At 32.0% G+C, this 25,258-nt stretch overlaps 4 pseudogenes; all 4 read right to left on the minus strand.

The window, feature by feature from the left end:
- Positions 1–889: 889 nt before the first annotated feature.
- LOC107647009 (DNA-directed RNA polymerases II and IV subunit 5A pseudogene) lies at positions 890–2,688 on the minus strand (annotated as a pseudogene).
- A 299-nt stretch (positions 2,689–2,987) lies between these two features.
- On the minus strand, positions 2,988–4,974 carry LOC107647015 (DNA-directed RNA polymerases II and IV subunit 5A-like; annotated as a pseudogene).
- Positions 4,975–5,327: 353 nt separating this feature from the next.
- On the minus strand, positions 5,328–7,424 carry LOC107647023 (DNA-directed RNA polymerases II and IV subunit 5A-like; annotated as a pseudogene).
- Positions 7,425–8,135: 711 nt separating this feature from the next.
- Positions 8,136–9,693, minus strand: LOC107647030 (DNA-directed RNA polymerases II and IV subunit 5A pseudogene; annotated as a pseudogene).
- Between the last annotated feature and the right edge of the window lie 15,565 nt (positions 9,694–25,258).

Consider the following 25,258-nt stretch of genomic DNA (forward strand, 5'->3'; position numbering starts at 1 on the left):
GAAAAAGAAAAAATACATGACAAAAAATAGTATTGACATCTTTTCCTTTTCTTATTTTTATCTCTTTGATATGAAGTATTGAATATAGTCTAGGAGCACAAACACCTGTTACATCAACCATTCTTAAACTGGTCTAGTAACTTAAATCATTTAGAGGATATATAATTTACTAGGAAACTTCATAATAATTCAAAGAAGAGAGCACGTGTATGGGCTATAGTGTGGTTATGTTTGAAGTATCAACATTTGTTTTGACTACTTTGCGACATGCGAAGAAGTTATTTTTCTATTTTACTTAATGATTATATCTATTTGTTTGACTTATTCTCCGAATTATAAGTGACAGTTACCAAATAACACGAGATGGAACATGTTGTAATAGTTAAATTATAGGTATAACGGCCGAATTATGCACAACGTGAGCGATAGTTGTTTATGAGTCATACAAATCCTAACATTCTTTTGACCTAACCACCAAATTATAGTAACAAGATCAAATTAAAATGAAAAACATAATGAGTTGAAAGAAAATATTTTAATAGAAAAAGTTAATAGTGGATCCTATACTGATGCCATTTTATGCGGAATCCGAGTCACCATGTTTTTCAATATTCAGAATAACCCACCGATAATGAGAGTACACAACCAAAAGAATTCGTGCAGTTAAAGACGGGTTTCGCGAAACATTCGAAACCAACCACCACAATAATGAATGTCTTAGTTTGACTACGAAGGTTCAACAATAACTTTTAACTGATAGCAAAAAGGAGTTCAACTAGAAGAAAAAGACGATTCTTTATCTTTGTCCATGCTTCTCAAGCTCATATAAATATCTATCAGTAGAGGGCATATGGTACCATATATATAGTCAGGACGTTGAAGGAAATTCTTATAGAACAAATCGGTAGGTAACATATCTGTCTGCAGTCTCACTTGGCCGAATTATCTTAAAAACTTATCCACACTTCAATCAATAATATCTTGCAATAGGATCAGTAACTTGAATCCTAGAAAGTTGAGGAAAACCCCATCATAAATACTAGGGTTAAAGCAACATGTTAATATGTTGCAATATTTGTAGTACAGTTCTAGAATTAAACATATATGTCAAAATTAAACATACTTGAGTTTCTTTCACAGTATATCTCTCAATCAAAGTTTTCTTCTCTGCATCAGTAAGTACTTGAAGCTCAGGGATAAGAACATGTTCTTTTATGTTGATCAACAATTCTGCTTCCTGCATCAACAGGTTTCTTACCAGTTATAATTGACAAAGAGATGCAACTATATTTCTAGCAACAAAACTAACATAATACAAAAGGAAATGAAAAAAAAAAAAGAAAATCTTAGCCATTGAAAGGATAACCTAAAGAAATAATTAATACATTATCTCTTGGTGAAAATTTTCATTCACAAAAAAAAATTGTAAAAGAATATTGGTAAATGCGAAGCTTAAGTAGCTCCCACCATTATGAACTGCATTAATTATCTGTAAGCTTGCAAGACTAACACAAGGAAAATAGTTTCTGGCTCCATATAAAATCATAGTATTTATTAATGGGTATTATGTTCTAAATTCAACACCTAAACTAACAAATTTTATTTTTGTAAATGTAGTTTGGATTAGTGATTTGAGGGGAAGTGGAATGAGTCCAAGGACTTTAATTGGTTTTCATTGTTTGGTTTGACAAAATGAGATAGAATGGAATTATTAGTAATAGAATAACATAAAAGATTCTATCCTATTCCATCCAACATTCAACTTTATTTTCTCAATTTGGAGTTGGTATTGGAACCATGTTTTATAAAGAAAAAGAGAATGAAATGTTGAAAATTATTTTAATTAATATATATTGGGTTTATGTTGATTGTGAGTTATTTTGTTGCTAAAATTGGTTGAACGGATAGCTTGAATTCTTGAACCATCATGTGTTACTAAACTTAGTCTCAATAGTCAATAGTGAATACTAGGGTATAATAGTCCAACTGAGAAAAACTAAGTCTTTGATAAAACTAAATTACTATGCATTTATCTTATAATTAAATCCCACTTCCACCTCAATCTCTTCACATATGCATACCCTAAATCCTAAACTCATTCCATTCCATTTCTTTAAGCTCATTACACTTTCCTATTACCTACAATCAAGGCATAGCAGAATCTCCATAGATGCTTCGAGTTATTGTAGAAATTGAATATATGACTTGAGGTACATTATAAACTTTATAAACTTATAGGAAGAGACATATATGGAAAACCTCTAAGTAAAAATTTGCAGAATCTTCACTGATACAAGTGCTGGCAAAAGGTGTTAAATTCTGTTGAAAAACCAAGATAGCCCTAAAAACATTCTCGGAGTTCATCCGATTGGTGTAGGTCTTCAAGGTCTTGACACCAACCTTAGCTTCTTTGATGAAGAAGACATAGATCTGGTCAGAAGAATTATCCTTTTTGGATTTGTTGATGACAAGGTCTTACCTCTTCATGTTCTCGCCATATTTTCTTCTAAAATTATCTCTGCTCATCTTGATCTCGAAGTCCCCAAAATGGTAATCTCTGTCCCTCAGCATCTACGTCATCACCTTCTTAATCTTATAAAGTTTGTTGATTTCCTCCTCCAACAGAACTATCCTTCTTCTTCTTTCTCTACTCACTAGGAACCAAACAAACAACAAAATATAGGGCATATTGTAATGTGAACAAATAACAAATTGATTCAAAAGAGATGCCAGTTTACGAGATAAGAAAAAAATCGCACTTCAAAAATTAAGATTCAGAGAACAAAACTCATGATAAAGAGTAAAAGGGTTGAAAGGGTTGGAAGAAAAGCGATACTTATAGAGATGTTCTTCACATGAAGTAGCAGCTGCGTATGTTCTGTGTTTGAAGGAAAGGGTTTATAAAAGCGTGTACATGGTCCAGGCCGGACCAGGTATAAATACATTCGAACCCAATCCAAATATTTTATTATATCCATTTGATTGAGTTAAACCTCAAAGTTGTCCTCAGATTCATGAAGTGCATCAATTTTGTCCCCGATTTTCCAATTGCACTATATATATCTCCCAGATTGGTAAAAATACACTTAATTGGTTCTTTGCCTAATTTTTGGCCAATTGACTTGCCGTCAATTACGGATTGCCTTTCAAAAAAGTACTTTTTTGGGACTTTCAAGTCCTTCGTTGGTGCCGGGACAACAGATACATTTACATAAAAAATATCCTTGTGTACCGACGGTATGGCCTCCGAGCGTCCCCTCAAACCTATATAAGGGAATTTTGAATTAATCTAACAAAATCTATACATGCCAAGGCTTCTACCTTCAAAGTAAACCAGAAGTCCCACTCCAAGCTTTAGCATATGAAATAGAGTTTAGAGTTTATGGTTTAGGGTCTAGGATCTAGAGTCTAGGATTTAGGGTTGAGGATTGAGGGTCTATAATTAAAAGTATAAGTCAAAAATAAACTTTGCTGATTTTCTTTCACAGTATATCTCTCAATCAAAGTTTTCTTCTCTGCATCATTAAGTACTTGCTACTCAGGGACAAGAACATATTCTTTTATATTGATCAACAATTCTGCTTCCTATATCAACAGATTTTTTACAAGTTGTAATTGACAAAGAGAAGCAACCATATTTCTAGCAGCAAAACTAACATAATACAAAAGGAAATGAAGAAAAAAAAAATCTTAACCATTGAAAGAATAACCTAAAGAAATAATTAATACACTACTTTCTTTTCAAATACATCTCTTGGTGACAATTTTTAATTACAAAATAAAATGTAAAAGAATATGGGTAAATGTGAAGCTTAGGCAGCTCCCACCATTAAGAATTGTATTAATTATCTCTAAGCTTGCAAGACTAAACACAAAGATAGTAGTCTCTAACTCCCTATAAAATCATGTTTATTAATGAGTAGTATATTCTAAATTTAACAACCAAACTAACAAATTTTATATTTGTAAATGTAGCTTGGATTTGTGATTTGAGTGGAGGTGGAATAGAGTGTAACGGATTTAATTGGTTTCATTGTTTGGTTTGACAAAATGAGATAAAGTGGAATGGTTAATAATATAATAATAAAGAAGATTCCATCTTACTCCATCAAACTATTAATTTTGTTTTCTCAATTTGGGGTTAGTAATGGAACCATATTTTATAAAGAAAAGGAGAATGGAATGTTGGAAATTATTTTAATTAATATTAAATTTTTGTTGATTGTGGGTTATTTTGTTGCTAAAATTGGTTGAACGAATAGCTTCAATTCTGGAACCTTCATGCGTTATTAAACATAGGCTCAATAGTCAATAGTGAATACTAGGGTATAATAGTCCAACTAATGAAAACTAGGTCTTTGATGAAACTAAGTTACTATACATTTATCTTATAATCAAATCTCACTTCCACCCTCAATCTCTTCACATTTGCATACCCTAAACTCATTCCATTCCATTTATTTAACTCACTACACTCTTCTATTACCTACAATCAAGGCATAGTAAAATCCCCATAGAGGCTTCGAGCTATTGCAAAAATTTAATATATGACTCGAGGTACATTATAAACTTTATAAACTTATAGAAAGAGAGAGGCTTGGAAAACCTCCAAGTGAAATTTTGCAAAAACTTAATACAAGTACAGGCAAAATATGTTAAATTCTATTGACAAAACAAGATAGCCCTGAAAAAAATTATTGGAGTTCATTTGATTGGTGTAGGTCTTCAAGGTCTTGACACCAACCTTAGCTTCTTCTGGAAAGAAAACATAGATTTGGTCAGAAGAATTATCCTTCTTGGATTTGTTGATGACAAGGTCTTCCCTCTTCATGTTCTCGCCATATTTTCTTCTAAAATCTTCTCTACTCATCTTGATTTTGAAGTCTCCAACAAGATAATTTCTGTCCCTCAACATCTTCATCACCGTCTTCTTAATTTTATAAGTTTGTTGATTCCCTCCTCCAATAGAACCATCCTTCTTCTTCTTTCTCTATTAACCAGGAACCAAACAATCAACAAAATATAGGCCATATTATAATGTGGACAAATAATAGATTGATTCGAAAGACATGCAAATTTACGAGATAAGAAAAAATTGCACTTCAAAAATTAGGATTCGGTGAAAAAAACTCATGATAAAGAGTAAAGGGTTGAAAGGGTTGGAAGAGAAGCGATACTCATAGAGATGTTCTTCACATGAAGTAGCAGCTTCCTATCTTCTGTGTTTGAAGGAAATGGTTTATAAAAGTGTGTACACGGGCCAGGCCGGACCAGGTATAAATATATTCGAACCCAATCCAATATTTTATCATATCCATTTTATTGAGTTAAACCTCAAAGTTGTCCTTAGATTCACGAAGTGCACTAATTCCGTCCCTGATTTTTCAATTGCACTATTTATATCCCTCATATTGGTAAAAATACACTTAGATGGTCCCTTGCCTAATTTCCAGCCAATTGACTTACCGCCAGTTGCGGACTACCTTTGAAAAAAGTACCTTTTTGGGACTTTCATGTCCTTCATTGGCTCCGTGACAACAGATGCATTCACATAAAAAATATTATTTATGGACAGACCAGTAGGGCCTCCCGACACACCCTCAGATCTATATAAGGGAATTTTGAATTAAGCTAACAAAATCTAAACATGCGGAGGGCTAGCTTTTCTGACTTCAAAGTAAACCAGAAGCCCCACTCCAAGCTTTGGCATATGAAATAGAGTTTAGGGTTTATGGTTTAGGGTCTAGGGTCTAGGGTCTAAGATTTAGGGTCGAGGGTCTAAGGTCAAGGGTCTATGGTCTAAGTTTAAGGGTTTAGGGTCTAAGGTGTAGGATTGAGGGTCTAAAATTAAACGTATAAGTCAAAATTAAACATTTCTGAGTTTCTTTCACCGTATATCTCTCAATCAAAGTTTTCTTCTCTGCATCAGTAAGTACTTGATGCTTAGGGACAAGAACATATTCTTTTATGTTGATCAGAATTTTTGCTTCCTGCATCAACAGCTTTCTTACAAGTTGTAATTCACAAAGAGAAGCAACTATATTTCTAGCAGTAAAATTAACATAATACAAAAGGAAATAAAAAAAAGCTTAACTATTGAAAGGATAACCTAAAGAAATAATTAATACACTACTTTCTTTTCAAATACATCTTTTGGTAAAAATTTTCAATCACAAAATAAAAGGTAAAAGAATATGGGTAAATGTGATGCTTAGGCAGCTCCCACCATTATGAACTGTATTAATTATCTCTAAGCTTGCAAGACTAAATACAAAGACGATAATTTCTAACTCCCTATAAAATCATGTTGTTTATTAATGAGTAGTATATTCTAAATTCAACAACCAAACTAACAAATTTTATATTTGTAAAAGTAGCTGGATTTGTGATTTGAGTGGAGGTAAAATAGAGTCCAAAGGATTTAATTGGTTTTCATTGTTTGGTTTGACAAAATGAGATAGTGTGGAATGGTTGATAATAGAATAACAGAGAAGATTCCATCTTACTCCATCAAACTTTCAATTATGTTTTCTCAATTTGGAGTTAGTAATGGAACCATATTTTATAAACAAAAGGAGAATGGAATGTTGGAAATTATTTTAATTAATATTAAGTTTCTATTGATTGTGGGTTATTTTGTTGCTAAAATTGTTTGAACGGATAACTTTAGTTATTGAACCATCATGCGTTATTAAACTTAGGCTCAATAGTCAATATTGAATACTAGGGTATAATAGTCCAACTAATGAAAACTAGGTCTTTGATGAAACTAAGTTACTATACATTTATCTCATAATCAAATCTCACTTCCACCCTCAATCTCTTTACATGTGCATACGCTAAACTCATTCCATTCCATTTCTTTAAGCTTACTACACTCTCCTATCACCTACAATCAAGGCATAGTGGAATCCCCATAGATGCTTCAAGCTATTGCAGAAATTAAATATATGACTTGAGGTACATTATAAATTTTATAAACTTTTAGGAAGTGACAGACTTGGAAAACTTCCAAGTGAAATTTCGCAGAAACTTCACTGATACAAGTGCGGGAAAAACATGTTAAATTTTATTGACAAACCAAGATAGTCCTGAAAGCATTCTCGGAGTTCATTCGATTGGCGTAGGTTTTCACAGTCTTGACACCAACCTTAGCTTCTTCGGGGAAGAAAACATAGATATGGTCAGAATAGGATTTGTTGATGACAAGATCTTCCCTCCATGTTCTGGCCATATTTTCTTCTAAGATCTTCTCTGCTCATCTTGATATCAAAATCCCCAACAAGGTAATCCCTATCCCTCAACATCTGCATCATCATCTTCCTAATTCTATAGAGCCTGTTGATTTCCTCCTCCAACAAAACCGTTCTTTTTCTTCTTTCTCTATTCACCAAAAACCAAACAAACAATAAAATATAGGGCATATTGTAATGTTCACAAAAAACAGATTGATTCAAAAGACATGCACGTTTATGAGATAAGAAAAAAGTCGCACTTCAAAAATTAGGATTTGGAGAACAAAACTTACGAAAAAGAATAATGGGTTGAAGGGATTGGAAGAGAGGTGATAGTCGTAGATATATTCTTTACACAGAGTAGCAACTGCCTGTCTTCTGTGTTTGAAGGAAAGGGTTTATAAAAACGCGTACACGGGCCAGGCCGAACTAGATATAAATATATTCGAACTCAACCCGAATATTTTATCATATCCATTTTATTGAGTTAAACCTTAAAGTGGTCCTCAGATTCATGAAGTACACCAATTTTGTCTCTAATTTTCCAATTGCACTATTTATATCCCCCAAATTGGTAAAAATACACTTAGTCAGTCCCTTGCCTAATTTCCGTCCAATTGGCTTACCCCGGTTGTGGATTGCCTTTCAAAAAAGTATGTTTTTTAGGATGTTCATGTCATTTGTTGGCTCCATGAAAACAAATACATTTACATAAAAAAATTCTTTGTGGACCGACTGATAGGGCCTCTGAGCGCCCTCTCAAACCTATATAAGGGGATTACAAACTAAGCTAACGAAGGCTAATCTAAACATGCAGATGACTAACTCTTTTGCCTTCAAAGTAAGCTGAAACTCCCACACTAAGCTTTGGCATATGGAATAGAGTTTAGGATCTAGGATCTAGGGGGTTGAAGGTCTAGGGTTGAGGATCTGGAATTAAACATATAAGTCAAAATTAAACATACTTGAGTTTCTTTCACAGTGTATCTCTCAATCAAAGTTTTCTTTTCTACATCAGTAACTTAATATTCAGGGAGAAGAACATGTTCTTTTACGTTGATCAGCAATTCTACTTCCTGCATCAACAGGTTTTTCTTACAAGTTGTAATTGACAAAGAGAAGTAACCATATTTCTAGCAGCAAAACTAACATAATACAAAAGGAAATGAAAAAAAAATTAACCATTATTAAAGAAATAATTAATACATTATTTCCTTTGCACATATATCTCTTGGTGAAAATTTTCAATCATAAAATAAAAGGTAAAAGAATACAGTTATCTGTGAAGTTTAGGCAGCTCCCACCATTATGAACTATATTAATTATCTCTAAGCTTGCAAGACTAAACACAAAGACAATAGTCTCTAACTCCTTATAAAATCATGTTTATTAATGAGTAGTATATACTAAATTCAACAACCAAACTAACAAATTTTTTATTTGTAAATGTAGCTTAGATTTGTGATTTATGTGGAGGTGGAATAGAGCCTAAGAAATTTAATTGGTTTTCATTATTTGGTTTGAGAAAATGAGAGAGTAGAATGGTTAGTAATAGAATAATACATAAGATTTCATCCTACTTCATTAAACTTTCAATTTTGTTTTCTCAATTTGGGGTTAGTGATGGAACCATATTTTATAAAGAAAAGGATAATGGAATGTTGGAGATTATTTTAATTAATATTAGATTTCTATTGATTGTGGGTTATTTTGTTACTAAAATTGGTTGAATGGATAGCTTCCATTCTTGAACCATCATGTTATTAAACTTGGACTCAATAGTCACTAGTGAATTCTAGGGTATAATAGTCCAGTTGATGAAAATTAGATCTTTAATGAAACTAAGTTACTATACATTTATCTTATAATCAAATTCCACTTCTACCTTCAATCTCTTCACATATGCATACCCTAAATCCTAAACCCATTTTATTTCATCTCTTTAATCTCACTACACTCTCATATTACCTACAATCAAGGCATAGTAGAATCTCCATAGATCCTTCGATCTATTGCAAAAATTGAAGTTATAACTCGAGAAACATTATAAACTTTATAAACTTATAGGAAAAGACAGACTTGAAAAACCTCCAAGTAAAATTTTGTGGAAACTTCACTGATACAAAGTGCGGCAAAATGTGTTAAATTCTGTTAACAAACTAAGATAGTCCTAAAAACAGTCTCGAAGTTCATTCGACTGGTGTAAGTCTTCAAGGTCTTGACACCAACCTTAGCTTCTTCGGGAAGAAGACATAGATCTAGTCAACAAAATTATCCTCCTTGGATTTCTTCATGACAAGGTCTTATTCTTCATGTTCTCGCCATATTTTCTTCTAAATTTTTCTCTGCACATCTTAATCTCTAAGTCTCCAACAAGGTAATCCATGTCCCTCAACATCTGCATCATCGTCTTCCTAATTCTATATAGCCTATTGATTTTCTCCTCCGATAGAACCATCCTTCTTCGTCTTTCTCTATTCACCAAAAACCAAACAAACAAAAAAATATAGGGCATATTGTAATGTGAATACATAATAGATTGATTTGAAAGACATGCACATTTACGAGATAAGAAAAAATTTGTGCTTCAAAAATTAGGATTTGGAGAATAAAACTCACGATAAAGAATAAAAGATTGAAAAGGTTGGAAGAGAGGTGATACTCATAGAGATGTTCTTCACATGGAGTAGCTGCTACCTGTCTTCTGTATTTAAAAAAAAGGGTTTATAAAATAGTGTACATGAACCAGGTCAGACCATGTGTAAATATATAAAGGAAAAAGATACAAAGGCAAGACATCTCAATTAGCCAAGTTAGGCTCTTATGTCTCCATAGATATGGAGTCTCTGCCATTATTGGCCTGGAGATTCATTTGGAGATTGTACATCTTTTTTTATCATGTTGATCTTCCGACATACAATTAAGGTTTATTTTATCTCTTTTTGAATTAGTAAGAACTAACACACCAGTATTAGTCTCCACATTTAACCTGTTATAGAGATTTTTTTCTTCAGCCACAATATCAACATATCCCCTTCTCTCTGAGTCTTTGCTTGGTCTTTAATTAGTTGACTTAAATTTCTCTTATAATCTTGATGGTCTCCTTGTTTTCTTACTGTGTGTTGTTGTGAGCTTTCGATATTAATTTTTTTCTCTTGATTTGTGTGATTGGGCTGAGTTGGTTGCTGAATTATTCTATGTTGACCGTTAGTTTCTTTTTTTAGTAGGTTTCTAGATTCGGTGATCTAATGATGTTGTGGTTGTCCTGAATTTTTAGGTTTTAGATCGTTGTCTTATAATTTTGAGATAGTCTAGGTTTGGCTCCCTGATCTTTAATGATCTCCTTACTTTCATTGTCGTCATTTCTTTTACTTTTATTATTATTTTCTGGTTTGGATACCTCTTGATTTTCTTCCATCAAAATTTTAAATCTTAATGACTAATTTTCTAATTCTTTCTATTTTTTGGCAGTCTGGTTATTGATACTTTTTTTCTTCTAATTTTTTTTTAACAATCATCCAGGTACCAAAAGGAGACTCTGCTTAATTTTCCTTGATTTTCTTTGATTTGGAATGACTTTTCTTAGTAGGCACTTGATTGGAACAAGCCATTTGAAAATCTTTGTTTTCTTCTGCTTCCATGGAGGGAGGTGGCGGGATTTAGACAGTCGTTATTTTGGTTATATTTTCCGATGCAACTACAATGCTTTTGGAGATATCTTGTCAGACTTTTTGTTGGAGGCTTTATAACACCTCGAGTTTTTGAAAAATTAAATAATAAGTTAATCATGATTTATTATTTTATTTAAAGAAAATTATTCTCTTAAAAATAATTAAATTAAATTTTATAATATTTTGAGTTTAAAATCTATTAGAATTTTTAAATTATTTTTATTATAACGAGATATTTCAAACAAATATATATATAAAAGAATTATAACTATTATTATTATTATTATTATTATTATTATTATTATTATACGAAACTATTAGGAAAACAAAAAGTAAGAAAAACCTAACGTAGCTTGTATTAATACATATATGTATATATATGTTAATATCATGACACATGTTTCATTCCTTATTAACTAATGACACCTATAATGTCTTAACCACCACAAAACTTCATTCATCACTATTATCTTCCTTTCTATTCATTACTCACTGAATGAACTTGGGAAAAAGAAGAAAGAAATGCCGAATGAGCTTCCATGGCCAATTTCTTGAGATCCGTAACTCCAACAAAAAAATTCAATCCGGTAAAAGTGTTCGTATCTTCCTCCTTTACACGTTAGCATATCTTTTGTTCGGTGGAAGCTGACAATGAGATAGCTCTCCTTTCTCTTGAATTCGGTCAATTGGAGTTCTAGAAGGCACAGATAATTTCTGACATTTTCTTTTTCAGCAATTCGGTCGAAAAGTTTCTCCGAAATTTTTGGTATTTTAGTTTCGTACGGATGTAGGATATGGTAATTTTATAGTAATTGAATGTGAATTTGATAAGTGAATGTTCGTTTGATTGATTATTGATTGAATTTGACTGAATTTATGTTGAATTTTTGTGATATATTGATATTTGTGATTAATTTGGGATTTGGTCGGTTTAAGTGTAGCCAAGAACCGAATTATTTTAATGAATTTGGGGCTGGAATGTCATTGGTAATCAAGTGGAATTGGTGAGATTTGATGATGACATTGAGTTTTAATAAGAAATGAGTTGATGACATGTTTTGAGATATGAAAATGGTTTGATTTTAGAAGCGGTTGGATTTTTAATTGGGTTGATTTTATAAATATTTTGATATTAGAAATGGTTTTGATTTATTGGAAACGATTTGAAAGAGTTTGAGAAAAGGTTTGGATGGACCCGAGAATGGTGGCAAAATCCAAGTTTTAGGGGAGATGCTGTCGAAATTTTGTTATAAAATTTAAGACTTTGTTTAAAATGTTATTTAGAAAAAGAGTAGATTTGAGAAGTTGTATTGTTTAATTTTTGATTTATTAAGAAAATAATTATGTTTTGAGTTTAATTCACTTAAGAAAAGTATATGTTTTGAGTTCGATTTATTTTAAAAAGAATTATTTTATAATTTTAAATTATTTAAGAAAAGTATTATATTTTATGGTTGATTTAAATATAAAAAGGGCTTATATTTTGAATTTGACTTAAGAATTTCTTTTGGAGGAGTTTTAGTGAACTTTAAAAGTAATTGAATTTTGATTAAATGATTTTGTTTTGCGGCTCTTGGAAAAAGTTAAAGAAATAGTTTTAAGGATGAAAATGGGATTGATTTTGGTTTTGAAATTGGTTCAGAACTTCTGATTTGTATGATTTGGTTTTGATTTGATTTAGAATCTTTCTTTGATTTATTCAATTTAAGAGAACAATGATTGTTAAGGATTTCTAATGAAACTAAGAAAATGAGAGTGGTTATCGCTCCTCTAGACTTTAGGGTATTTAAAAGAATGGAGGTAAGTAGCGCTCGAACTTTTAGTACGTTCATGAGGTGTTAAAAGTTAGGGTGTTACAGGCTTCAGGGCATCTTTTCACTCTATGACCATATTTTTCGTATTTAAAGCAAATAAGATGAAACCTTCATACTCCAATAAAAATCCTTCCAAAGACAGAAAATGATGGAACAAGCTTCTTTCTGAGATTGATCTCAACGCAAATTCGAACAAATTACCCTCGTGAATGAATAGAAGTGTGCTCATCCACCCTCAACATGGTCCCAAGCAACTTCTCCACCTTCTAAAGGAAGTATTTATTATAAAGCTCTGTCAGAAGATTAGGAATTCTAACCCATATTGCTACCTTTTGGGCCTCTATCTCCTGTGGGATAAAAAGAAGTCTCCATCTTTATATTAGTAGGCCCCGTTGCATATCAAAAAAAAAATAATGATCCGCAATCATCTATGGACCTTCGAACAACGCGTAAGAGTAATCTCCACTGTTATTGAAATGAACGAGGAAAAAATTTTCTTCCAAGTCCATAAGACGGATTACATCCTTCCTAGCCCAACTTTTGAGAATCTATCGTGCCATTATAGAAAGGTTGATTTTTTCCAGCGGTTTGACAATGAGAGAAAATTTTTATGGTCGACACCATTCATCATATTCCTCTGACAAAACTTCAATAGTGGGCTTGGCATTGAAGGGAGCTTGCGGATCAATTTCCTCATTTTCTGACTCAATATGATCCATAGTGTAGTCCTCTGCCATCATCTGCACAATCTCTTCAGGATTCAAGTTGTCACTAAAATTATTTGCCATCACTTTGTGTTTGTAGGGGGTCTTATGAGACTGATTTGTATCTGGAGTTAACACCAGGTTGGGGTTGGCATCTATGATCATCTCTGCCGAGTTAGGATTTATCTCCTCAATATGATTGGTAGGCACATATTCTTCTGTGACTTCTTCCATAAGGGTTTCCGCATTATTAGCATCGTCCATCTTAGGGTGTGTTTGGCAAACACGTTGGGGCAGAGAGAAGCACGTTTGAGCTTCTTGAAAGCTTCACTCTTATGTTTGGCCATTTTTATCTTTGTGAACGCAGAATTGATTCTGCCTCTAAACCCACGTTTAGGAGAAGCTCAAATTTGTAGCTTCTGCGTTTCACGTTTTACGTTCACGTTTAGGAGAAGCTCAAATATTTCTTTTTTACCAACCCTACCCTTCATTTTCTTCTATAAAAATGATACTAGTAACTATTATATTCACAGTCATTCTTTGTAGTTCTTCCTACTTCTTCATAAGTTTTTAGTTCCATTTTTTTTCATCAAAATCGTTCAGATTTATTTCAATCACTAACAAATTGAAATTTTTTTATTTTTATTTGATTTTATTCATATGAATTTTATTTACGTTTTATGGTATTTTTTTGTTCATATAATATATGTTGTTGGTTTTATGGAATTTTTATTATTTCTTATCTGTATAATTTTTTTCTATTCTTTGATGTACTCTATTTTTGTTTTGTATTAATTTTTTTTTATTCTGAATTTGTAAAATTTGTAATTGTAATTATTATATATTACTTTTATTATCAAAATTTTGAATAATATAAATTATGATCCTATAAAAAAATGACAAAATAAATAAAAAATTAATTATAAGTAACAATAGAGTCATAAATAATAAAAATTTATAGTCTAAAATAATATTAAATTAAAGAGTACTGACGATACTAAAAAAATTATAGAATATTTTCTTTTTTGTGTGACATTATAAAATTTATAGTACTCTCTTTTATATTTTTATTTTTTGTTATATTTATTTTATTTATATGATAAATATTTTTTATAGTATTCTGATTTTGCAGGTATATAAAATTGATGTTTATTTTAGTAATTTTTCATCTAAAAGTGATTTTGAGTAGTATAATCCAAACAACATTTATTTTACTATAATCAATTTTAATACAAAGATTACCAAACATAAATCACGTTAACCCAAACTAACTTATCATCAAAATCAATTTTACAAAATCAATTTTATGCAAACTCTGATTTACAAACTGTAATCCAAACACACACTTAATCTTCTTGGAGATTCTAACTTTGAGATCTTCTTCCTCAGGCGATCGTGATTCATGGTCGTTTGGAGAGTGTTTTGTGTGGTCATGATTTTTTTCTTTTTTCTTTTTTCTTCTTATAAATCACATTAAATATATAATTTATGTTTGCATATAATTTTGTGTTTTCATTTACTATTTAGAGCCCGTTTGGGAAGTAGTAGAAACTACTTTTTTCTTTTTTACTTTTGGATTATGAAAAGTCAGAATCTGCGTGTTTGACACCATTTTAGAAAAATTTTTTAACTTCTTGAAAAGTTAATTTACAACTTTTTGAAGAAGTAGAAATATACGACTTCTTTGTTTCTCGATAAGTCATTCTATCACTTCCTTAAAAAAATTAATTTCAAAACAAAAAAAATTTACTTTCCTTCTTGACTCTGAAAAATACTGACCCTTCACCACCATTTTCATGCAAGGTCTGCTAGAAGCACTGGCCTTCCACCATCATTCTCACGCAATGTTCCAAACCTCACCATTTTCACGTAATGATTCATGTGATGGAAGTATTGATCCTCCACCACCATTTTCATTTTCAGACAATATTGCATCTGAACAACCTACTGCATATATTCATTCTAAGTATTTTTTTTATCATTTTATCACTCTATTTTTTATTATTAAATTTGTATTTAACTGCGGTATGAAATTTCGGTTTTAATTTTATTTTTTTCACATGTGATTTTATAACTTGCTATTATTTTCATAGTTAATTATAGCAAGTTCTTGACCTCAATAAAGGAGAAGGGAGTTCTAATAGAAGTAAAAAAAATAAAAAACAGCAACAAAATATACATTGACACACATTTTATATTTATTTTTTATTTTTACCTACCATATCATACACAATATTAGTGATTAGGTTATGTAAAATCTAATATTTAATATTGGAAAGTATTTGTTATCATCGTTATTTTAATATTTATTCTCTTCAGAAAAAAATTTATTTTTTGAGTTATTTATTCAAACACTGCAACTTTAAAATAAGTACTTTTATAACTAAAAATCCAAACACAAAATAACTTATTTATAAGCTAAAATTAATAAAATCCTTATACTTTAAACTCTTTTTCCAAAAGAACTTATTTAAGTTATTTACCCAAATTGAGCCTTAATAGTTTTTATGCCTTTTATTTTTTTAGAATGGTTCTTTAATTTATTTTCACTGCTTTAAAATATTCAAATAATATTTTATATTTTATATTCTATCATTACTTATTTTAAAAGTCACCATGTGTGGCCTCTCGATGAAATTCAATTTTAGCAACCCCGTCTTGTATAAAACTTTGGAGGTCAAACCTAATTTTATGAAATTTAGCATTACCTATCAAGTGCATATATATAGTTGGTGAACAATATTGTCGTTTTATTTGTCAATTTAATTAACTTACTGCACAGAGAAAGTATAGTAATTGGGGAAAAAATCACAACAAAAGTATAAGCACAAGCACCGCTGGATTGAAGGAACTAGCAAAGGTTTCACAATCACGATACATGCACCTAATATGGATGTTTAACTTTTTGCTTACTTTAACAAGATTTATTACCGTTTGAAAATTTATTATCAACCTATTTATCTTTTTTTTTTTTTTTTTTTGTGAACAATTCATCTATTAATTTATTTTGGGTAAGAATCTTTATCTATTCATTCATTTCATTTTAGTGCTTTAATTAAGTTTGATCTTTCTTATGCGTGTGGGGAAAAAAACTAATAAACTATGGTAATGAATTCTTATTTTTTTTTTGGACCGAAAATTGTAGGTACTTAGGTAGTCATAACATCAACAGTTTTTCTTCTTTTGACAAAAAAAAAAAAAACATTTTTTCTTCTTTTATCAAAACAAAATGTAAAACAAAGCAAAAACTATAACTGTTAATCATATTGTAATAAGTTCAAAGGAGGTGGATGCCCATTCAATATATAGGCGGCTGATTTTTCCTATAAAAAATGAAACTCTCAAGTCAAAATGAAATTAAATGAAGTTTTGAATGCTTGGATTTTTGTATCTATAAATAGGAGGCTAAAGTCTTAGGAGACATATAGCAATAAGAATATTAAAATATTTTTCACTCTCTCTCTCTTTCTCCTATACTATTCTCTCTTATATTCTTTACTACAATATTATTAAATATATCTATTAATATAGTAATTCTAGTGATCATTACTACTACTAGAACTATCTAATTTTATTTCCATACTTTATATTTGTTACCTCTTCCTTATTTATTTATTTAGTTATTTTACAACACGTTATTAGCACGAGACTCTGATCAAATTTTAGGAAGACTCAGGTAATAAATTTTTATTATGTCGAAACTCTCTCATCTTGAATTCAATGCTCTCGATATATCTGGAAGCAATTATTTATCATGGATATTAGATGCTGAAATCCATCTTAATTCAATGGATCTTAGAGATACCATTAAGGCTGAAAATAATGCATCCTAGAACGATAAAGTCAAAGTCATGATTTTTCTTCGTCGTCATCTTGACGAAGGATTGAAAAATGAATATCTCACATTAAAAGATCCTGCAGGTCTTTGGAAATACCTTGAAGAAAGGTACGATTATAAAAAAAACGGTGATACTTCCTCAAGCCCAATATGAATGGATGCACTTGCGTCTACAAGATTTTAAATCCATAAATGAATATAATTTTGCAATGTTTCGAATCACCTCACGAATGAAATTATGTGGTAAAAAGATATCTGATAATGATATGTTAGAGAAAACTTTCTCAACCTTCCATGCTTTGAATGTGCTCCTGCAGCAGCAGTATCGAGAAAAAGGATTTAAAAAATATTCTGAGTTAATTTCTTGCCTTCTTGTTATTGAATGCAACAATGAGGTGCTCTTAAAGAATCACGAAGCGCGCCCAGCTAGCGCCGCCCCATTTCCTGAAGTAAATGCGGCAAATCATTACCCCAGAAGAGGTAAATGGCAAAGTTTTAGTAGCAAGAAAAATTATAGAAGGAAAATGAATTATGTTCAAAAGACAGGATCTCACCAGAAGTGGGATAAAGAAAGAAATATTGGGTAAAATAAATCAACAGAGGATAAGTATTTCCGTTGTGGTGGAAAGGGTCATTGGTCGCGTACTTGTTGTACACCAAGGCACCTAGTCGATCTTTATCAAGCATCGTTGAAAAAAGATGAGAAAGAAAAAGAGTCGAATTTTGTTTCAAATGATGCTGAAAATTCCACCACTCATTATGATGTATCCGATTTCTTTGAGGATCCTGAAGGAAATATTGGTCATTTGATCAACGATGGAATAGTTTAATATGTGGGATTGTTAAGTATCTATGTAAATAAATAATGTAAAGAACTTATTGTTAAGTTTTATTTTCTATGTATTTAAGTTTCAAACATGATGTATATAAATAATGAAATATTAATGTTCATGAATTTTGAAATCATTAAATGTGTCAAGTTTAAAAATAAAATTTCAGTATATGACATTATTTTTATGTACAGTGTTTCTTAGAAAAATAATTCCGATCAAGTATTCAATTTAACTGTGCATACTACTTATTTTATTATCATTATTTGTCTTTCAAGAAAATGGCAAGGATATATAATGAAGATGTATGCCTTGCGAATAGTGCAAGTTCGCACACCATTCTCAAAAGTGATATATATATATATATATATATATATATATATATATATATATATTTTACCCATCTTGTGCCAAAAAAAGAATATGTTAATACTATTATCGGCTCAGGCAATGTGATTGAAGGCTCCGGAAGAGCTATAATTTTGTTTCCTGGAGGAACAAAATTTATAATAAATAATGCACTATTGTCTACTAAGTCTCTGAGGAACTTATTGAGTTTCAAAGATATTTGTCGAAATGGATATCATATTGAAACAATGAATGAGGAAAATCATAAGTATTTATGTATTACAACTCATGATTCAAATAAGAAAGTTATATTAGAAAAGTTCCCCTCACTTTCATCTGGGTTGTATTATACCAAGATTAGTGCAATTGAATCACATGACATTGTAAACTAGAAGTTTACTAGCCCAAATAAATTCATAACTTGGCATGATAGATTGGGTCATCCGGGAACAACCATGATGAGGAGAATTATTGAAAACTCTCATGGACATTCACTAAAGAACCAGAAGATTCTTAAAACTAGTGAATTTTGTTGTGCTGCATGTTCTCAGGGAAAGTTGATTTTAAGGCCATCACCAGTAAAGATTGGATTTGAGTCCCCTGAATTTCTAGAAAGGATTCAAGGTGATATATGTGGACCTATTCATCCACCATGTGGATCTTTTAGATATTTTATGGTCCTAATAGACGCATCTTCGAGATGGTCACATGTGTGCTTATTATCTTCTCGCAACCTGGCATTTGCGAAATTATTGGCTCAAATTATTCGATTAAAAGCATAATTTCCAGAAAATCCAATCAAAGCAATTCACCTTGATAATGCTGGTAAATTTACTTCCCAAGCTTTTGATGCCTATTGTATGGCTAATGGAATAAGTGTTGAACATCCAGTAGCTCATGTTCACACATAAAATTGGCTAGCAGAATCACTTATTAAGTGCCTCCAATTAATTGCTAGACCCTTACTTATGAGAACAAATCTCCCAACTTCGGTTTGGGGGCATGCTATTTTACATGCCGCAGCACTTATTCGATTGAGGCCAACGAGTTACCATCAGTTCTCTCCTATGCAATTAGCATTTGGCCAGCAGCCAAATGTTTCCCATTTAAGAATATTTGGGTGTGCGATATATGTTCCCATTGCACCACCTAATCGCACCAAAATGGGACCCCAAAGAAAATTGAAAATATATGTTGGATATGATTCTCCCTCTATAGTGAGGTATCTTGAGATACAAACTGGAGATGTATTTAAAGCCCGGTTTGCAGATTGTCATTTTGATGAATCAAAATTTCCAACATTAGGGGGAGAGAATAAGCTTCCTGAAAAGGAACTTAATTGGAATGCATCATCCTTGATGCATTTAGATCCTCAATCAGGGCAATGTGAACTAGAAGTTCAAAAGATTATACATTTGCAAAGAATAGCAAATGGATTGCCTGATGCATTTTTCGATACAAAGAGGATAACCAAATCTTATATACTAGTGGAAAATTCCCCAATTCGAATTGATGTCCCAGCTGGACAAATTCCCACTGAAGCAAATACACGCCAGAAGCGTGGCAGGCCTGTCGGTTCCGAAGACAAAAATCCTCGAAAGCGAAAAGAGGTAAATACTATTCCTGTTGGAAAAGACATAGTAGAGACACATGCAGTTGTCCAAAACTCTGATATAATTTTAACGCCAGAAGACGTTCAGGTACCTGAAAATTTTGAAAATGACGAGATCTCGATAAATTATGTCTTTACAGGAGAGAAATTGGACAGAAATAAGACAATTGTCAATGAAATATTTGCATATAATGTGGCATTAAATATCATGCATGAAAGTAAGGATCTTGAGCCAAGATCAGTCGAAGAATGTCGACAAAGGAATGATTGGTTAAAATGGGAAGAAGCCATGAAGGCTAAGTTAGACTCACTTACAAAATGTGAAGTCTTTGGACCTGTAGTCCTTACACCAGAAGATGTAAAACATGTTGGATACCGATGGGTATTTGTGAGAAAACGAAATGAGAAAAATGAAGTTGTGCGCTACAAATCCCGACTTGTGGCACAAGATTTTTCACAAAGGGCCGGTATAGATTATGAAGAAACGTATTCTCCTGTAGTGGATGCGATAATATTGCGTTATTTGGTCAGTTTATCTGCATATCATAAACTGCATATGCATTTAATGGATGTGGTAACAGCCTATATATACGGCTCATTAGATCGGGATATCTATATGAAAGTCCCTGAAGGACTAAAGATATCTAAACCACCCAATGAATATTCGCAAGGGTTATACTCAGTCGAATTGCAAAGATCTTTATATGGTCTAAAGCAATCTGGACGAATATGGTATAATCGTCTTACTGAGTATCTGGCCAAAAATGGATTCAAGAATGATGATATTTGTCCATGTGTTTTCATAAAGAAATCTGCATCTAGATTCATTATAATTGATGTGTACGTTGATGATTTAAATATCATTGGAACTCTTGAAAAGATTCCAACAATTATAAAAACTCTAAAAGAAGAGTTTGAGATGAAAGATCTTAGAAGGACTAAATTTTGTCTCGGCCTGCAGATTGAGCATATAAAAAATGGGATCTTTATTCATCAAACAACATACACAGAGAAGATCTTGAAAAGATTTTATATGGATAAGTCACATCCCTTAAGTACCCCAATGATTGTAAGATCCTTGGATGTGGAGAAGGATCAATTCCGTCCTAAAGAAGAGAATGAAGATATCCTTGGTCCTGAAGTACCATATCTTAGTGCCATTGGAGCGCTAATGTATCTTGCTAATAATACACGACCCGATATATCATTTGCTGTGAATTTACTAGCAAGGTATAGTTCCTCTCCAACCAGAAAACATTGGAGTGGAATCAAGCAAATCTTTCGATATCTTCATGGGACGGTTGATATGGGATTGTTTTATCCATATGGATCTAAGTCACAATTAGTTCGCTATGCAGATGCTGGATACTTGTCTGATCCACATAAAGGGAGATCTCAAACAGGATACCTGTTCACATATGGTGGAACAGCTATATCATGGAGGTCCACGAAACAGACGATTGCTGCAACATCCTCTAATCATGCCGAAATACTAGCGATTCATGAAGCAAGTCACGAGTGTTTTTGGATCCAGAGTTTGATCCAATATATTCTGTCATCACGTGGACTGATTGATCATAAGATAGCTCCAACTGTCCTGTTTGAAGATAATACAGCATGCATTGCTCAACTTAAAGGCGGATACATCAAAGGTGATAGAACAAAGCACATTTCTCCCAAATTCTTCTTCACTCATGATCTTCAAAATCAAGGGACAATTGATGTCCAACAGATTCGCTCAAGTGACAATCTGGCAGATTTATTTACAAAGTCTCTCCCAAAATTCTCCTTTGAAAGATTGGTACGTGAGATTGGGATGTGCCGATTTCGAGACATGAAATAATGTCAGTAAGAGGGGGAGACTGTACTCTTTTTTTCTTGGTCAGATTTTTTTCCATTGGATTTTTCTTGACAAGGTTTTTAATGAGACAGTCCCCATCACTAAAGGATATTGTACTCTTTTTACTTCACTAAGGTTTTTTCCCACTGAGTTTTTCTTTAGTAAGGTTTTAATGAGAAATAATCCTAAATGGTCATCAAAGGGGGAGTGTTGTGATAAGTTCAAAGGACGTGGATGCCTATTCAATATGGGCGGCTCATTTTCCCTATGAGAAATGAAGCTCCCAAGTCAAAATGAAATTAAATGAAGTTTTGAATGCTTGGACTTTTGTATCTATATATAGGAGGCTAAAGCCTCAGGAGACATATAGCAATAAGAATATTAAAATATTCTTCACTCTCTCTCTTTCTCCTATACTATTCTCTCTTATATTCTTTACTACAATATTATTAAATATATCTATTAATATAGTAATTCTAGTGATCATTACTACTACTAAAACTATCTAATTATATTTCTATACATTATATTTGTTACCTCTTTTTTATTTATTTATTTAGTTATTTTACAACAAATCAAAACAGTTCTACAAACCGAATAAAACGAAAATTACAATTTACAACACAAGTTGTCTTCACCAACCACAATTCGCATAATGACAAACCACCAAAGATTTCCCCACTATTTTATTTCTTCAAACTTCATACCATCACTGAATTTTGAACCCCCAAAAAACGGTAAATATAAAATCTTCGGCTCATTGAAATATTCAGCGTTCAATAGATCATAAGATTTAATTTCTGTGCATTCTTGGTTAGTTGTAAAATAATCTTACACAAATATCTAATAATGTATCATATATCCCATCCATGAAAATATTCGAGTTAACAATTTATTATTCTATACATAATATAAACAAAAATATTTAATTAGGTGATAATAATTTTTTGAGGATGTTTTCATAAAGATACAAAAAACATCTTTTTGTAAAGACGCTTACGTATCGTCATATTATTGAACGTTTTAATAAATTAATTTTTAAATTTTTTAACTAATTAAAATAAAATCGATTTTTTTATCAGATTGATTCCATTAAAAATTTAAAATCGGTCAAAAAACCAGTCGAACCGACGATTAATTGGTGAACTGTCAGAACTGACCGATTTTTTAAGAGTTTTTCGGTTTATTATATCCTCCAAAATGGTGTCGTTTCATAGTTTATTAAAAAAAACCCAAAATGGCTACCCAAGACTAGGGGTGTTCAAATCCAAACCGATCCAAATTAAACCGCTCATCCAATCCGATCCAAACCGAAAACCGATTAAAACCGCACTAATTCGGATTTGATTGGATTCTATTTTTTGCAAACCGCTGGATTGGATCGGATTTCGAATCAACTTTTTATAACCGAGCCAATCCAATCCAAACCGCATAATGTGTTATAATATTATTATTTTATTATTATATTTACAATTATTCTTATAACATGTTCAATTTGTTATACATTTTTTTATTATTCATGTATTATTATTATTTAATAAATATTTTATGTTCAAAATGTTATTTATTTATTTATTGTAACTAACCTATAATTTTATTTCTATTGTTATGTCATCGTTAGCTTTTTAAGATATTGTTAAGACTTGTTATGTCATTGTTGATTATTTAAAATTTGATGTTGAGACTTGTTATATGTATTTAATTTTTTATTTTTTATTTAAAAAACCGTAAATCCAAACCGATCCAAACCGCTTGTAATCGGATCGGATCGGATCGGATTTACAAAAAAATTTCATCCAATCCAAACCGTACCACACATAAATTAAGCGTTCGGATCGGATGAATTTTTTCCTTAAAACCGAACCAAACCACTCCCTCTCCCTCTTCCTCTCCCTCTCCCTCCTCCCTAGTCCCCTCCTCTTTGAAACTGAAGAAATTGAAATTGAAAGAAAAAAACCCTAGCCACCCACAGCCACCGCAGTCACCCACAGCCACCCAACCCGTGGCCACCGCAACCCCCACAGCCCTGCATCGTTGTCATCGTCGAACCCTTCTCTCCCTTCTCTCTCTGTCTACCTCTTTGTCTCTCTGTCGCTGGTCCTCGCCGTGGGTCGTCGTCGCCGCTTCTCTACTCCTCGCCGTGGGTCGTCGTCGCCGCTTCTCTGCTCCTCGCCGTGGGTTGGCGTCGCTGCTTCTCTGCTCCTCGTCGTGGGTCGTCGCTGGTACTCCCTTTCTCCCCAGCGTCGTTTTTGCTTCTCCCGTCCTTGTCCTTTCTGCGTCTCTTCTCCACACCATGTCTCGCTGTCGTTGCTTCTCTTTTCCGTGTGGTGTCTCGCAATCGCAGTTTATCTCCGGCCAAAATTTTCAAATTCTCAACCCTCTGGTCTCAAGTCTCACACTAACTATCTCTGACTCTATTCATCTAAAATCTGAAATTTATTTTGAATATACATATGTATTATTGATGATTCTGAGTTTTGAGATATTAATTTTTGAATTTTTATTTGACTTCTGTGTTGATGAGTTATAAATTCAATTGTTTAATTTATTAATTCTGCTGAGATTGATTTTTAAATCCAATCTGTTGTACTTGTTATTTTGGTGAATTGTTTTGCTGTTATTGATTCAAAATAAAAACATTGCCATAATTCTATCTTGTGTTGTTTATGCTGATTTATTCTGATTTTGGATTGGTGATTTTGGTTGCTGATTTTCAATCCAATCTGTTGTACTTGTTATTTTGGTAAATTGTTCTGCTGTTATTAATTCAAAATAAAAACATTGCTACAATTCTATCTTGTGTTGTTTATGCTGATTTATTCTGATTTTGGATTGGTGCTTGTGGTTGCTGATTTTCTGATTCTGAATTGTTGATGGTGTTATGGTGCATGCTTCATTGCATTGTGCTGGATGACTGGAATTTTTCTAATATTGAGATGTTTATGGTTGATTCTGACTGCTTTGCTTATGCTGGAATTTTTTGTTTATACTTTTTTTTTTATATTTTGTTGTTGAATATTTGTGAGTTTTTAATAATAAATTATGAAAAATTATATATTTCTGTTTATCTTCTTAGGCATTATTAGTACAAGAAATTTTCAAATTTCAACTCAAGATATGGTCCATGGTCTAAGACTTAACATAATGGGAATCTTTTTTGCTTTAGCTCTCTATCCGTATGTACTTATCATTATTATTCACTAGTCACTACAAAGTACAAACCAATTTATTTCTATCTCTGCAACTGTCTCTCTAACCGTACTCTCTCATTTAACTTTGCTTTTGGGTCCATTCTACCATGAAAAATGTATACAGAGAGAGTGATGATGGTTTATCAGTGGCTAAGAGAAAGGGGGGAGGTTGAAT

This window comes from Arachis ipaensis, chromosome B1 (assembly GCF_059453495.1).
Source record: "Arachis ipaensis isolate K30076 ecotype BB chromosome B1, ASM5945349v1, whole genome shotgun sequence".
NCBI lineage: Eukaryota > Viridiplantae > Streptophyta > Magnoliopsida > Fabales > Fabaceae > Arachis > Arachis ipaensis.